The sequence below is a fragment of the Helianthus annuus genome, chromosome 5 (assembly GCF_002127325.2).
Source record: "Helianthus annuus cultivar XRQ/B chromosome 5, HanXRQr2.0-SUNRISE, whole genome shotgun sequence".
NCBI lineage: Eukaryota > Viridiplantae > Streptophyta > Magnoliopsida > Asterales > Asteraceae > Helianthus > Helianthus annuus.
Window position 1 is genome coordinate 51,876,223 of NC_035437.2, and position 13,617 is coordinate 51,889,839.

At 38.7% G+C, this 13,617-nt stretch overlaps 1 long non-coding RNA gene across 1 annotated transcript; it reads left to right on the top strand.

The window, feature by feature from the left end:
* The first annotated feature begins 12,064 nt into the window (after positions 1 to 12,064).
* Positions 12,065 to 13,192, top strand: LOC110938923. The gene is made up of 3 exons (XR_002591817.1): positions 12,065 to 12,258; positions 12,834 to 12,928; positions 13,032 to 13,192. It is a non-coding gene; the product is annotated as an uncharacterized LOC110938923 (long non-coding RNA).
* Positions 13,193 to 13,617: the final 425 nt, after the last annotated feature.

The window sequence follows — 13,617 nt, forward strand, 5'->3', positions numbered from 1 at the left end:
GGAAGCCATTGGAATTTCAGGTCGGGGACCGGGTTTTACTTAAAGTCTCACCCTGGAAGGGTGTGGTTAGTTTTGGTAAAAGAGGCAAACTCAATCCACGGTATGTTGGACCGTTCGAAATCACTGAAAGAATAGGCCAAGTAGCCTACAGGCTGAACCTACCAGCTGAACTCGATGCAGTTCACAATGTATTTCACGTGTCGAATCTGAAGGAGTGCCTGTCAGATGAGACCCTCATAATTCCTTTTAAGGAACTCACTATCGACGAGCGGTTGCAGTTCGTCGAGGAACCAGTTGAAATCACGGACCGGGATGTTAAGGTCCTCAAGCACAAGAGAATCCCTCTTGTCCGAGTTCGTTGGAACTCCAAACGTGGCCCAGAGTACACCTGGGAACGCGAAGACCGGATGACAGAAAAGTACCCCCAATTATTCGAAACCAATGCAACCACTACTGAGGCTGAAGCTACTACTACTGAATTTCGGGACGAAATTCCAAATCAACGGGGGGATGATGTGACACCCCAGGAAAAACCAGTGAAAAATATAGCTTACCTAGCTTCCTCAGTGAGTGCGTTGATCGATGTCGTAAGGTCGGTCAAAAATATAATTAAAAAGTGTCCTATTCACCTTTTACAAGTAAAGGGCAAGTAGGGTGTCGAATCCACGGGGAATCGGTGGAAAGTGTAAAAGTTCGTTGCTTTAATTATCATCTAATGCTAAACTAATTGCTTTTTGCAGTTTTGAGAATGATTGCGAAAACAAATGTAAATTAGAGTTGTAAACAATTGTGAGAAAGTGGACCAATCTCCGGGTTTTCAGGTTATGCAAAAGATCAGGTTACTTAGTTACGACCAGTTGGAAATCACATAGACATGATTTGTAAACTTGTTTTGATAAATAATTAATGAACAATATATTTGATTGCAATGATCCACGATCGAAACCGAAAGATTGATGCAAATGAATAGTAGTCCAATTAATTACCAATTTCAGATTTCATAAACATAGTCAAGTTCAATGATTAACGGTTTAAAACAATGACATCCTAGAATTTAATCCCGGTTGTTGATGAACAAACCAAATAATTGATGAACTCAAATGATTACGATAACCAGATATTGTTTAATCGAAACAAAAACAATAAGAATAACTAACCGAAAGATTAATCGATTCTCAATCCAAAAAGTTGTAAACATAGGCAAACCTAATGTTTAAGCATAAACCCTAGTCCCGGAGACGGTCACGGGACGACTAGCCGCTCATGATGTGCGAACAATCTTCCGAAGCTTGGTACGATATTGAGTTCATGATTGATCTTGTAAAGGATACGATATGATGATGTTGATGAAGAGATTGAAAGCTGAAGATTAAATTCTATACGGCTGCCCCCCTCTCGATCCTATCAATAATTCCCCGTATTCATGATATTCCAATGATTATCAAGCCCCTCAAGTTGTCTAGTGTTGTAGCCCACTTCGATAATATGCTCCAATAATTGATGGGCCTCAAAAGTCCAATAAAGCTGCTGCCTTTTGTCGCCCAGAAGCCTTCAACCAATTAGGTTTTACAAAACCTTAAATCCACCCACAAAATAACATCACGTGCATGCCCTCTTTTCAATTCCTTTGATTCCGTAAACCACATATCCAAACCGTAACCCACATGTCAATGTTTCTGTTACCTTTTTGATTTGCCATGCACAATCCGTAGGTCCTATCATCAAACCGTAAACCCCATATACAATTCTCTGTTTCTTTTGTGAAAATGAGACCAAAAGTCAACATGAATTATCATATGCCTCCAATCACAATCGTCTAACATGTTGCATGTATTATTGTGATGATGATTTCTAATATATTAATGTTGTTGACTTCTTTTTAATGCTCTAAGAAACTTTTCCATCAAAAGTAACGTATACTTTGCCAATTATTTATGAGCATTCAATGTTTTGACATTTATTCACCTTGTAAGTTACTCTTTATACCCTGAAAGTTGAGATATGAACCTTAGTATTCCCCATCTTGTTTTCCACTCACAAAAACAACTTTCACTAAATAACACATTGGCCCCTCAACTTCGATGTTTCATATTTCTCGCATAACCAAACCATCCATTCGACCCGCACACAACCGTTGGCTGCACTCATCAATCTCACTTGATCCGCTTTCTCTCTAAACCCCGTATCTTCACCAAATTCACGCGTTTTACCTGCAAACATATAAGCACTCACAGTAAACCTATTCCAAGCATATAATCACATCAAATCGCACAAAACATGTAAGATAAACCCTTAAACGCTTATATTTCACACTCCCCATCACATCCCCACACTTACCTTTGATTGTCCTCAAGCAAACTGATACGGAACTACTCACCGCAGTAACAATTCCTCTAAACCCCTAAACCAATGCAACAGATTAAGTCCCAAGTCATACCCGTTCCATAGACTGACACAGTCAAGATTGACAGTCCGACAAGCAATTGATGCAATTTTTAAAACTTAAGACTTGTCTATTCAAAACTAACATGCTTAGGATTATAACACATGCTACACGCCCCTCACAATCAACTCTCCTCTCGGCTTAAAAATATGAACTAGCATGTAATGTGCCAGTATTTATACACTCTAAACCAAACATGAAACCCTGTAATCATAGGCTTGTGTGACAATCACACCTCCACTGTATCATATAACACGGCACATATCAAAAGGACTTCCGGTTTTGGGCTTAGGCTAAAGGTAGGAAATTTTTTTTTCGGTTTGTATTTATATTTTTATATGGCGAACAAACAAACAACCTAACCGTGACAACTTTATTTGCAAACATCATGGGTTGGTTTCTACCCAAGAACATAAACAATAATAACAAAACTTTCTTTTTTTTTTCTCTCTTTTTCCTCTCTTTTTTTTCTTTTGTTTTTTTTTTCTCTTTTTTTTTCTTTCTTTTTTTTCAATTATTCATAATTTGTCGTTCACGGTCGGTATCAAACAATTCACATTGGATGGACAAACGAAAGGGTAAATAGGCTCAACAGGGCTACTAAGGGTGATGGTTTGGTAAACACAAAACAAATAAACAGGTGTAGGGTATATCCTAATGCCTTTATCATTTACGTGCACATATCAAATCCACAATTTCAGCATGCATCAAATCATACAAGTTCTAACACAGACTAACATGCGGCCTGCTCTCAACAAATGAAGTCATTATGTAAATCATTCTATCATTCTACAGGCTCAAAATTCGCACCAAAGAAGGGTAAAAGGGCTGCCGACACGTAGCATATGCAATCTAAAGCATGTTACCCCTAAATAGACATCTCTTTTCAATTCTTTTATCCTAAAAACACCTGTCGGACCCACTCTCATGAAACTTAAAGGAACGACCATGACAAAGGACTACATTAGTTTACTACCGGCAAGGAATCCATTAGTGATTGAAACATTCGGTTTTTGTATCCATTTAGTTCACTTAAGGCGATGAAAAATGATTAAAATTTTCAAAATTTTCAATTTTTTTCGCTTTTCATCGTTTTCAATCACTTTCAACCTCTTTCAAGCCTCTGTCCCAAATCTTACCCTTCCCGGGTTCCCATATCCCCACACTTGGGCGACATTGTCCCCAATGTATCGTGCTTTTAAAATAAACCCGGGAATACCAACCAACAAACCATCCCATGAGCGGCTAATTCCTAAAACAAATAAATTAACACATTCCCTAACACATAAAGTTCACACCACCAAAAACACGAATAAAAAAAACAATAATAAGAGTGGAACAGACTCCCCTGGTTTAACGTGTAGAATCCTCATGCGTCTTGTTCCACCACGACCGTATAGCATTTCATTCGCGGCCATGTCCAAAAAGTACTCAGGTTAATCTCTACGATTGGTGTTCAGATCATCCCCGTCTAAATGGAGATTGAGTATGGACAGTTTTGACTGAACTCTAATCCGTGCAATGTCTGCAACTGCAAGTAGAACATATGGGACTTCACCAAACATCCCCACACTTGGACCATTGAATCCGTAGAGATTAAATACCTGGTAACCTGCAAAAATACTCATGCGAAAACAAAACAAATATACACTACTCTACATCCTCGGGCTGCCTCCCGAGAGCGCTAAGTTTATAGGTCTTCAGCCAGACCGTACCTGATGTTCCCTTATGGTGGTCGAGTGGGATGCTTGCATCCCATAGTCTCTAAGTATGTACCCCGCCAATGCTCTAGTAAGTCATCCACTGTATTCCACATTGGACCGAATAACTTTAACCTTCGTTTTGCATTATCGCACTCAGGCGGTTTCTTTTTCTTCTTCTTCCCTCGTGGCTTCCCTTTGTCTGTTTTAAACTCCTCATGCGCCACACTTTCCTTTTTCCTTACCGCTTTGCTTCCTGCCACTTCAAACCTGTCAACCATAAAACACTCATGTTTGGTTTGAATCTCCTTTGCAGGAGAGACATTTTCTTCACCACTTTCGGTTTTTGAGTGTTCACCTGAAATGGAAGGATTAGTAGCATTTGAAAACACACTTAACCGCAATTCGCGGTCACCAAACTTCATACTTACCGTTCCTTCAACACAATTGATAATGGCATGAGCAGTCGCTAAGAACGGTCTACCCAAAATGACTGGAGGGTGTGTGTTCTTTGAACTTGTGGCACAATCAAGCACTAAGAAGTCAACTGGGTAGTAACACTCTTCTACCTTCACAATTACATCCTTTACAATCCCCCTCGGACACATGGGAGTCTGATCAGCCAATACCACGGTGGTGTTGACTTTTTGTAGCGGACCAAAATCATATTGGTCATACAGACTCCCTGGTAGAATGCTAACACACGCTCCAAGATCCAAAAGTGCCCTGTCTATTTTAAATTCACCCACTTGCACTGAAATGATGGGTGCTCCTGGATCTTGGAGTTTTGGGGGAAGGGTACCCAACAAAACAGCATTCACATTTGCAGTCAAATCAAGTTTTTTAGGAAACTTGTGAAGTCGTTTTTGGGTACTTAACTCCTTCAAACATTCAACATGATCAGGATTCTCTTTAATCGCATCGAGTAAGGGTAGATTAATTTTAACTTGTTTAAAATTCTCCCACCTTTTATCCCTTTGTGGGCCCCGTTTACTCAAAACAAATGTTTCAGATGGTTCCAATAAAGCCATAGGATATGGAACCTTCACTTTCTTACCATCAACTTCCCTAAACATTTCCTTTTCACAAAAAGATTTTTTCAACTTAGTGCTTTCCTGATCATGTTGAGAATCTGATTCAGTATCAACATCCTCCACCACCTCCTCAACTACTTGTGATGGTGGAGCTACCTCAACGTTGCCAGTGTCAAAAGTTGGACGAACACTTACCGCATTGATGTGCACATTTCTTCCATTTTTCAAGCTAGATGACTGATGTGCTGGGTTAACTGTGGTAGTGCTTGGCAACTTACCTGGATCTCTTCTCAGCTGAGCTAGATCTTCTGCTAGCTGCCCCAACTGTTTCTCCATTGCTTCCGATGTTTTGTCTCGAACTTCATTCTCTTTCTGTACGTCCTTCATGAACTTCATAATAGCATCCAATTTGTCATTACTCGTTCCACCACTAGCACTTGAGGAGTTCCCCTGTTGATTACCCTGATTATATTGGCCCTGAGTTTGGTAATTACCTTGCGAGTAGTTACCTTGACGACTCTGATACTGCTGGCCTCCTTGCATGGGTACCTGAAAATTAGGGTTCATTTGATTAGTAGAATTACCGTAACTAAAATTGGGGTGGTTTCGCAAACCTGGATGATATGTATTCGATTTCATATCATACTGCTTTCGTTCACCGAATACTTGGTTCACTTCTTCATTCGGACCCATCCTTGCGAGACACTCTCCCACCTGGTGTCCTAACTCACCACAATCCGTACACACTGCAAATGCATTAGCTGCCCTAACTTCAGCTCCATTTCCCAACTTCATCTAAGCTACCTGTCGCTCTAATAGCAAATTCTGTTGTTTCAATTTCTCAACCCGTTCTTCAGCTTCATAATCAACTGATCTCGCCGATGCTGATCTCGCTCTCCTGCCAGATTGTGCCTGTCTCTTAGAAGTAGCACTCTGTCTCTCCAAATATGCCCAATCTGCAGCTTCTGTATTTGTGAGAAACGTACCATTGCTGATGGCTATAAGGTCTCTTACATCATCAGGTAGTAGCCCATCATAAAACACCTTAATTAATTCCCATGTCTGAATTTCATGATGTGGGCATTTCCTAAGCAACTCCTTAAACCTTGTGAACGCTTCATGGAATGGTTCCCCTGAATGTTGCTGGAATGCTCTGATTGCATCTCGAGCTTCACTAGTTCTATTCATGGTGTAGTATTCCTCCAAAAACACCAACTGCATCTCTTGCCAAGTGTATATACTACCTGGAGGTAATGTGGCGAACCATTGGCGTGCTTTGTCTTTCAGGGTAAATTGAAACAACATTAACTTTACTTCATCCTTTGTAAACCCCGAAACCCCAATTGTTTGGCAAATCGAATCAAAACTTGCAATGTGCAAGTATGGTTCTTCGGTCCTTTTTCCATAAAACTCCGGCAAATGGCCTAAGTATTGAGGCCTCGCCTCGAAAGGTCTGTTATTGTTTCCAACCGGTGTGACTATAGCCGACGAGTTAGGTACTATAACGGGTCGACAGTGACCTTCAACGCCTTGAATTGGTGCCCCTTGAACGACTTGTGGGACACCATCCACAAACTGTATCTGATCGCCCCTAAACCGATTATTAGCTCTTCCCGCATTAAACTGCGGGACTCCATTATGAACTTGATTTTGTGGAATCGGTTGCGGGATGTGATGTCTTTGATTGCCCTGTTGTTGTTCTGGATAGCCTTGATTCACATTGTACCCCTCATCGTATCTGTAACCAGCATATCTCCCATCGTACTGATTCTGATAATCATCATCTTCCCAACCGGATTCCCAAGTATGCACACTGCCTTCTCTGTGTTGGAAACCCTCATCATACCCGTGTTGATGCTGTGGTTGGTTGAGACGAATAATTTCCCCATGTCGGAGATTCAGATTTCCCGGTTGGTTCTGTGGTCCTGGGTTGAATTGTGGAAATGGTTGTGGTGGTGGTTGATTTGGTTATTGGATTGGTTTTGGTTTTGAGGGATTGGTGGATCTGGAATGGGCGGGATTGGTTCGTTTTGTGCTTGGTTCTGTGGTTCTTGATTAGCCATCTCGTTAGCTGCTTGTTCAAGGTCTTGAGCAACTGTTGATGACTGAGCTTTAGCTTTCACTGCTGAACGTAGAAGAACGCGATTCTGTCGAGCAGTCTTTTCTATCTCTGAATCAAACAAAAGCGGTGATGATCTCTTTGAAAACCTGGTATGCATGCAACACGAGGATCACCTGCACACAGACAAACAAGAAACCAAGCGTAATATGGAACGAAACAAGAGAAACAAACAAAAGGAAATATTTTTGGATTTTTTTTTTTGAATTTTTACGAAAAACAACAAACTAAACTAAGCGCACCGACTCCCCGGCAACGGCGCCATTTTGATCGATGTCGTAAGGTCGGTGAAAAATATAATTAAAAAGTGTCCTATTCACCTTTTACAAGTAAAGGGCAAGTAGGGTGTCGAATCCACGGGGAATCAGTGGAAAGTGTAAAAGTTCGTTGCTTTAATTATCATCTAATGCTAAACTAATTGCTTTTTGCAGTTTTGAGAATGATTGCAAAAACAAATGTAAATTAGAGTTGTAAACAATTGTGAGAAAGTGGACCAATCTCCGGGTTTTCAGGTTATGCAAAAGATCAGGTTACTTAGTTACGACCAGTTGGAAATCACATAGACATGATTTGTAAACTTGTTTTGATAAATAATTAATGAACAATATATTTGATTGCAATGATCCACGATCGAAACCGAAAGATTGATGCAAATGAATAGTAGTCCAATTAATTACCAATTTCAGATTTCATAAACATAGTCAAGTTCAATGATTAACGGTTTAAAACAATGACATCCTAGAATTTAATCCCGGTTGTTGATGAACAAACCAAATAATTGATGAACTCAAATGATTACGATAACCAGATATTGTTTAATCGAAACAAAAACAATAAGAATAACTAACCGAAAGATTAATCGATTCTCAATCCAAAAAGTTGTAAACATAGGCAAACCTAATGTTTAAGCATAAACCCTAGTCCCGGAGACGGTCACGGGACGACTAGCCGCTCATGATGTGCGAACAATCTTCCGAAGCTTGGTACGATATTGAGTTCATGATTGATCTTGTAAAGGATACGATATGATGATGTTGATGAAGAGATTGAAAGCTGAAGATTAAATTCTATACGGCTGCCCCCCTCTCGATCCTATCAATAATTCCCCGTATTCATGATATTCCAATGATTATCAAGCCCCTCAAGTTGTCTAGTGTTGCAGCCCACTTCGATAATATGCTCCAATAATTGATGGGCCTCAAAAGTCCAATAAAGCTGCTGCCTTTTGTCGCCCAGAAGCCTTCAACCAATTAGGTTTTACAAAACCTTAAATCCACCCACAAAATAACATCACGTGCATGCCCTCTTTTCAATTCCTTTGATTCCGTAAACCACATATCCAAACCGTAACCCACATGTCAATGTTTCTGTTACCTTTTTGATTTGCCATGCACAATCCGTAGGTCCTATCATCAAACCGTAAACCCCATATACAATTCTCTGTTTCTTTTGTGAAAATGAGACCAAAAGTCAACATGAATTATCATATGCCTCCAATCACAATCGTCTAACATGTTGCATGTATTATTGTGATGATGATTTCTAATATATTAATGTTGTTGACTTCTTTTTAATGCTCTAAGAAACTTTTCCATCAAAAGTAACGTATACTTTGCCAATTATTTATGAGCATTCAATGTTTTGACATTTATTCACCTTGTAAGTTACTCTTTATACCCTGAAAGTTGAGATATGAACCTTAGTATTCCCCATCTTGTTTTCCACTCACAAAAACAACTTTCACTAAATAACACATTGGCCCCTCAACTTCGATGTTTCATATTTCTCGCATAACCAAACCATCCATTCGACCCGCACACAACCGTTGGCTGCACTCATCAATCTCACTTGATCCGCTTTCTCTCTAAACCCCGTATCTTCACCAAATTCACGCGTTTTACCTGCAAACATATAAGCACTCACAATAAACCTATTCCAAGCATATAATCACATCAAATCGCACAAAACATGTAAGATAAACCCTTAAACGCTTATATTTCACACTCCCCATCATGCGTACCAAATTTCGGAACGAAATTTCTTTTAAGTTGGGGATAATGTGACAACTCGAATTTCCAAGATTCATATCTCGCATTTATTGCACGTTTATTTATTGTTAGTTGATTATTTGCACATCTAGTTGCTATGGAATCGTATACGCTTTGGTGCAATAAATGGTAGTGTGTGATTGTCCATGGTTGTTTGTAATTATGAAAGATTTGTCATATATGTAAACTTGGTGGTGAAACTATGAAATGGTTATGAGATGGTGTACATGTGTAAAATATGATACTTAGGGAGGTAGAGGGTAATTAGTGAAATTATAGAGATACTTAACCCTAATCCCCTTTTCACTAATCATTCTCTCAAAATCAAAACACGTACTACATCCTCTAATTCCCTAGCAATCATCACCATTATCATTGGCAAGCTATTCATCACTTTCGATTCCACATTTCTCTAGAATCAACACGAGGTAAATGATTATTGTTTATTGATTGCTTGATTCTTATTAACTCTTGATTCTTGATTATGTGTTCATGAAAACCCTAGTTCCTCATATAATATTCTGTGATTTTGTTTTGATTCTGAATAATTGTGATTATGATGATGCTTGGTTGCATGCTCGATAGATTATCTTTGTGATGATTGTTGTTGTTAAGCATAGGTTGATTGATGATTGGTTCTGCCGTCAAAATGTATGAAATTAGGGTTGGAAACCAAGAAACGTAACTGCTTTAATCTTAGAGAGCGAATGATTGAATTGTTCTCAGAGTTTTGTGAATGATTATGTATGTCTGAGTTTCGTAACCCTAATGTAGCTGTCTGAGTTTTTGGGATTCATGATTAGTCTGAGTTTATGAAATGCATCAAGGATCCGAATTTTATATGATGTGCATGAGAGTCTGAGTTTGTTATGATGATTACATGTCCGAGTTTGTTATGATGATTACATGTCCGATTTTTGTGACATATCATGTTATCCGAGTTTTTTTTAAACAAGCAAGAAAGCCCGAGTTTCCTGTTGTTGATATGGTCCGAGTATAAATTAATGAAGTTGGGTCCGAGTTTAGGTAGTTCCGTGTTCGAGTTTCTTTGCTTGCCATTGTCTGAGTTTCTAAATCATGTTAGGTCCGAGTTTGGATAAAACAAGAGGAGTCCGACTTTGTGTTATAGTGGTCCGAATTCTTTATGCACAAGATCACTTGTCCGAGTTTGGCATGATAACAAGGGGGTCCGAGTTTATGAAATGCAGGTCCGAGTTTAGAAGGATGTGAGAAGTCCGAGCTTTATAATGGACATTAGTCCGACCTTCACCTTGTTTTTATGTGGTCCGAGTTTTTAAGGGGCTTGGCCCATGTCCGACTTTTTACTCTCTCACACAAACTATCTGAGTTTTTAACCCCTCACATGTCTGAATTTGAATTCCTTGTTTCATGATTCAACTTTTTAAACAGGGGAAGCCCCCCCCCCACACACACACTTGTCCGAGTTTTATAGAGGGCAAGGCCCTGTCTATCTTGTGAAGCCATGAATTGTATATTAATTGATGATTGGATCTGATAAGATATGTATGTCCTTCGCTAGCCACTAACACCGTTAAAGTCTGTTAAGTTTATTGAAGCTGCTAAATGTACTAAGTATGTTAACGTTGGCAACCAGGTTAATATTCACGTTAGATTAAACTGTGTGATCAAAGACGCGACGCATGAATTATGTGAATACGAATAACTGTTTACGTGATGTATGATTCTGTATATGATTGTATGATACTGAATGCAACTGTATAATCCTGCATGAATGAACGATCTATGTGATATCGTCCTGCATACAATAAGCACACAAAACACAGTTGCTTGGATGTCAATGATTTGTAAACCCTAATTTGATGCAAACACTTACATCGTATCATATGCAACATATCCTAGGTCGTGTGTAACGGACTTAGACGTTTGATAAACCCTAGAGCATAGCATACCGAGCAAACCAAGGTGAGTTCACACAGCCAAGGCATGGGGTTCCCAGGGTGGGAATGGGATTTGATTATTTACTGGTACTTATCTATACTGGAACGTAGTGATGTGATTTGATGAACTATGGTACATACTCCGCTGATTGAACTACGACTAGACTAGTAACACTTATTGAACTGATCTTCGCACACCTGCCAAGGGTTGGCCGCGATATTATGACCGACTTCGCACACCTGCCTTTGGAAGGCCGCGAACTGAAATTACTAATCTTCGCACACCTGCCTGGTAGGCCGCGATACAGATAAACCTAGTCTAGGATACTCGGGACGAACATCCCCTAATATCTTCGCATACCTGCCTGGGAGGCCGCGATGGAAACTAATACGATACATGACATAACGAACAAACATACTACTACTCACACTATACTATTACTGAACTGTAAACTGTGAACTCGCTCAACTAGTTTGTTGATCCTCTGTTACATGCCTTGCAGGTCGTTAGATACATGGAGCTTGCACAGGGAGGAGCAGGTCGTTGTGGAGCATGGATTATGTTTTAAAACTTATTGAACTTATGTTACACATTTGGGCTTTCGTACTTAAGCTTCCGCTATACTCTGAAACTATGATTATGTTTTGAACACCTATCGTATCGAATGATTGGTTTACATTTATCACATTTGATATTAATTACATGTTCGATATGATTGGTGGCTTGATCCTGGTCATGTCACGCTCCCAAGCGGTGATACTCCGCGTGTGGATTTTGGGGGTATGACAGTTCACATGGCCAAAAGTTACGGACAAGTCAACTGTCCCCACAATATTTTTGACTGGTTAACGGGTCATTTGACCTTAAATTGAAATATTTCACTGTTGGTTACCTTACATATAAGTTCTTCAAATTGGACCAGAACTTTCGGTTTGTTAATAGTCAAGAAAGAGTGTTTGCTATTCAAGTGTTCGAGCTCCACAGATTGATAAAGGTATGTCGGGTCAACTACCTATATGGTCCTATGTGGTTTTGAACTAATCTCCCTGAATTATCACTCTTTTTTCTCATATAGTTTTATATAAGTTAAAGTTTTGGCAAGTAAAAAAATAACCATAATGCTACTGCTAATCAAGGGTTATGTTTAACAACTTTCTTTTTCGGCGATTTCATATTTTCCACTCAAAACCTTGTGTAATATCAAATGTACCCACCAAATGCTCTTAGGTTTTATTAAATTAATGTAATATGTTTGGTATATTCGGTAGTTTTAGTCTTTCTCTTAGTATAGTGTATTTATTGGAACTCTATGTTTAATGTCATTGTTTTAGTTATATTGTAATAAAGACCAACTTTAACTAAGTCAAACACCTTTTAATATTGTGAATGAGTTGGAAACGACTGGGTTTTATAATATTGTGTTTATGATTATTATTATTATTATTATTATTATTATTATTATTATTATTATTATTATTATTATTATTAATATTATTATAAAAACTAATGTTTTGATGATAATATGTTTTTATCTATCTGTTTATGATGAATGAATACCATTAAATGCAGTCACAAAACCGACTTTTGGGTTTCATGCGCCTTCAAGATTAGAAGGTATCCCCCAATCTCGACCGGATTTACCCGAAACCTCACATTTGATGAAGGTATTCATGTTGTATTATACCATGCATAGATACTATTTGTTGAAATGCTTAGATGAGATGTCACAATTTTAATGTATGATGTTCAACCTTTTGTTGTGGTTAGATACTGAGAAATGTGGGGGCAGAGCGGCCTAATTGGCCCCACGAGGACGAGCCATTCATGGGCGTGCACCAAATGAGGCCAACATCGCCATCTCATATGGCGTAACCTGCGAATGAATTGCAGCTGTACCTATCAAAATTTTATCTTATATGGTTCCTTCATTTGGCAAAGTAAGTTACTTTTTAATGTAATTTTTTTTAATATTTTTTATTTAACTTTTCTATGGTTTAGTTTTTTGGAATCTGAATAAGGTTGGTTGGGTCTGACAAAAAAAGAAGGAAACTGGCTATAGTCATTTGCCACTGGATTAAGGTTGTATGCACCTTTCTTTACCATGATACAATAAGCAAAATCTTCCTCCAAATAGTTTATTTCTCTGTTAAGTTGTTAATATATATTATTTTAAGGTTAAAAAGTTACTGATGCATATGAATTTGATGTATTTATGACAATACTACATGCTGAACTACTTAATTTGATGTTTGATATGCGGGTCGTTGATACGTGGGTGAAAACCGGTGCTTGTAATTGTTTAACTTAACGTTTTTACGTGAGTTTTAGTTTCGAATAGCCTACTTTTAATCAA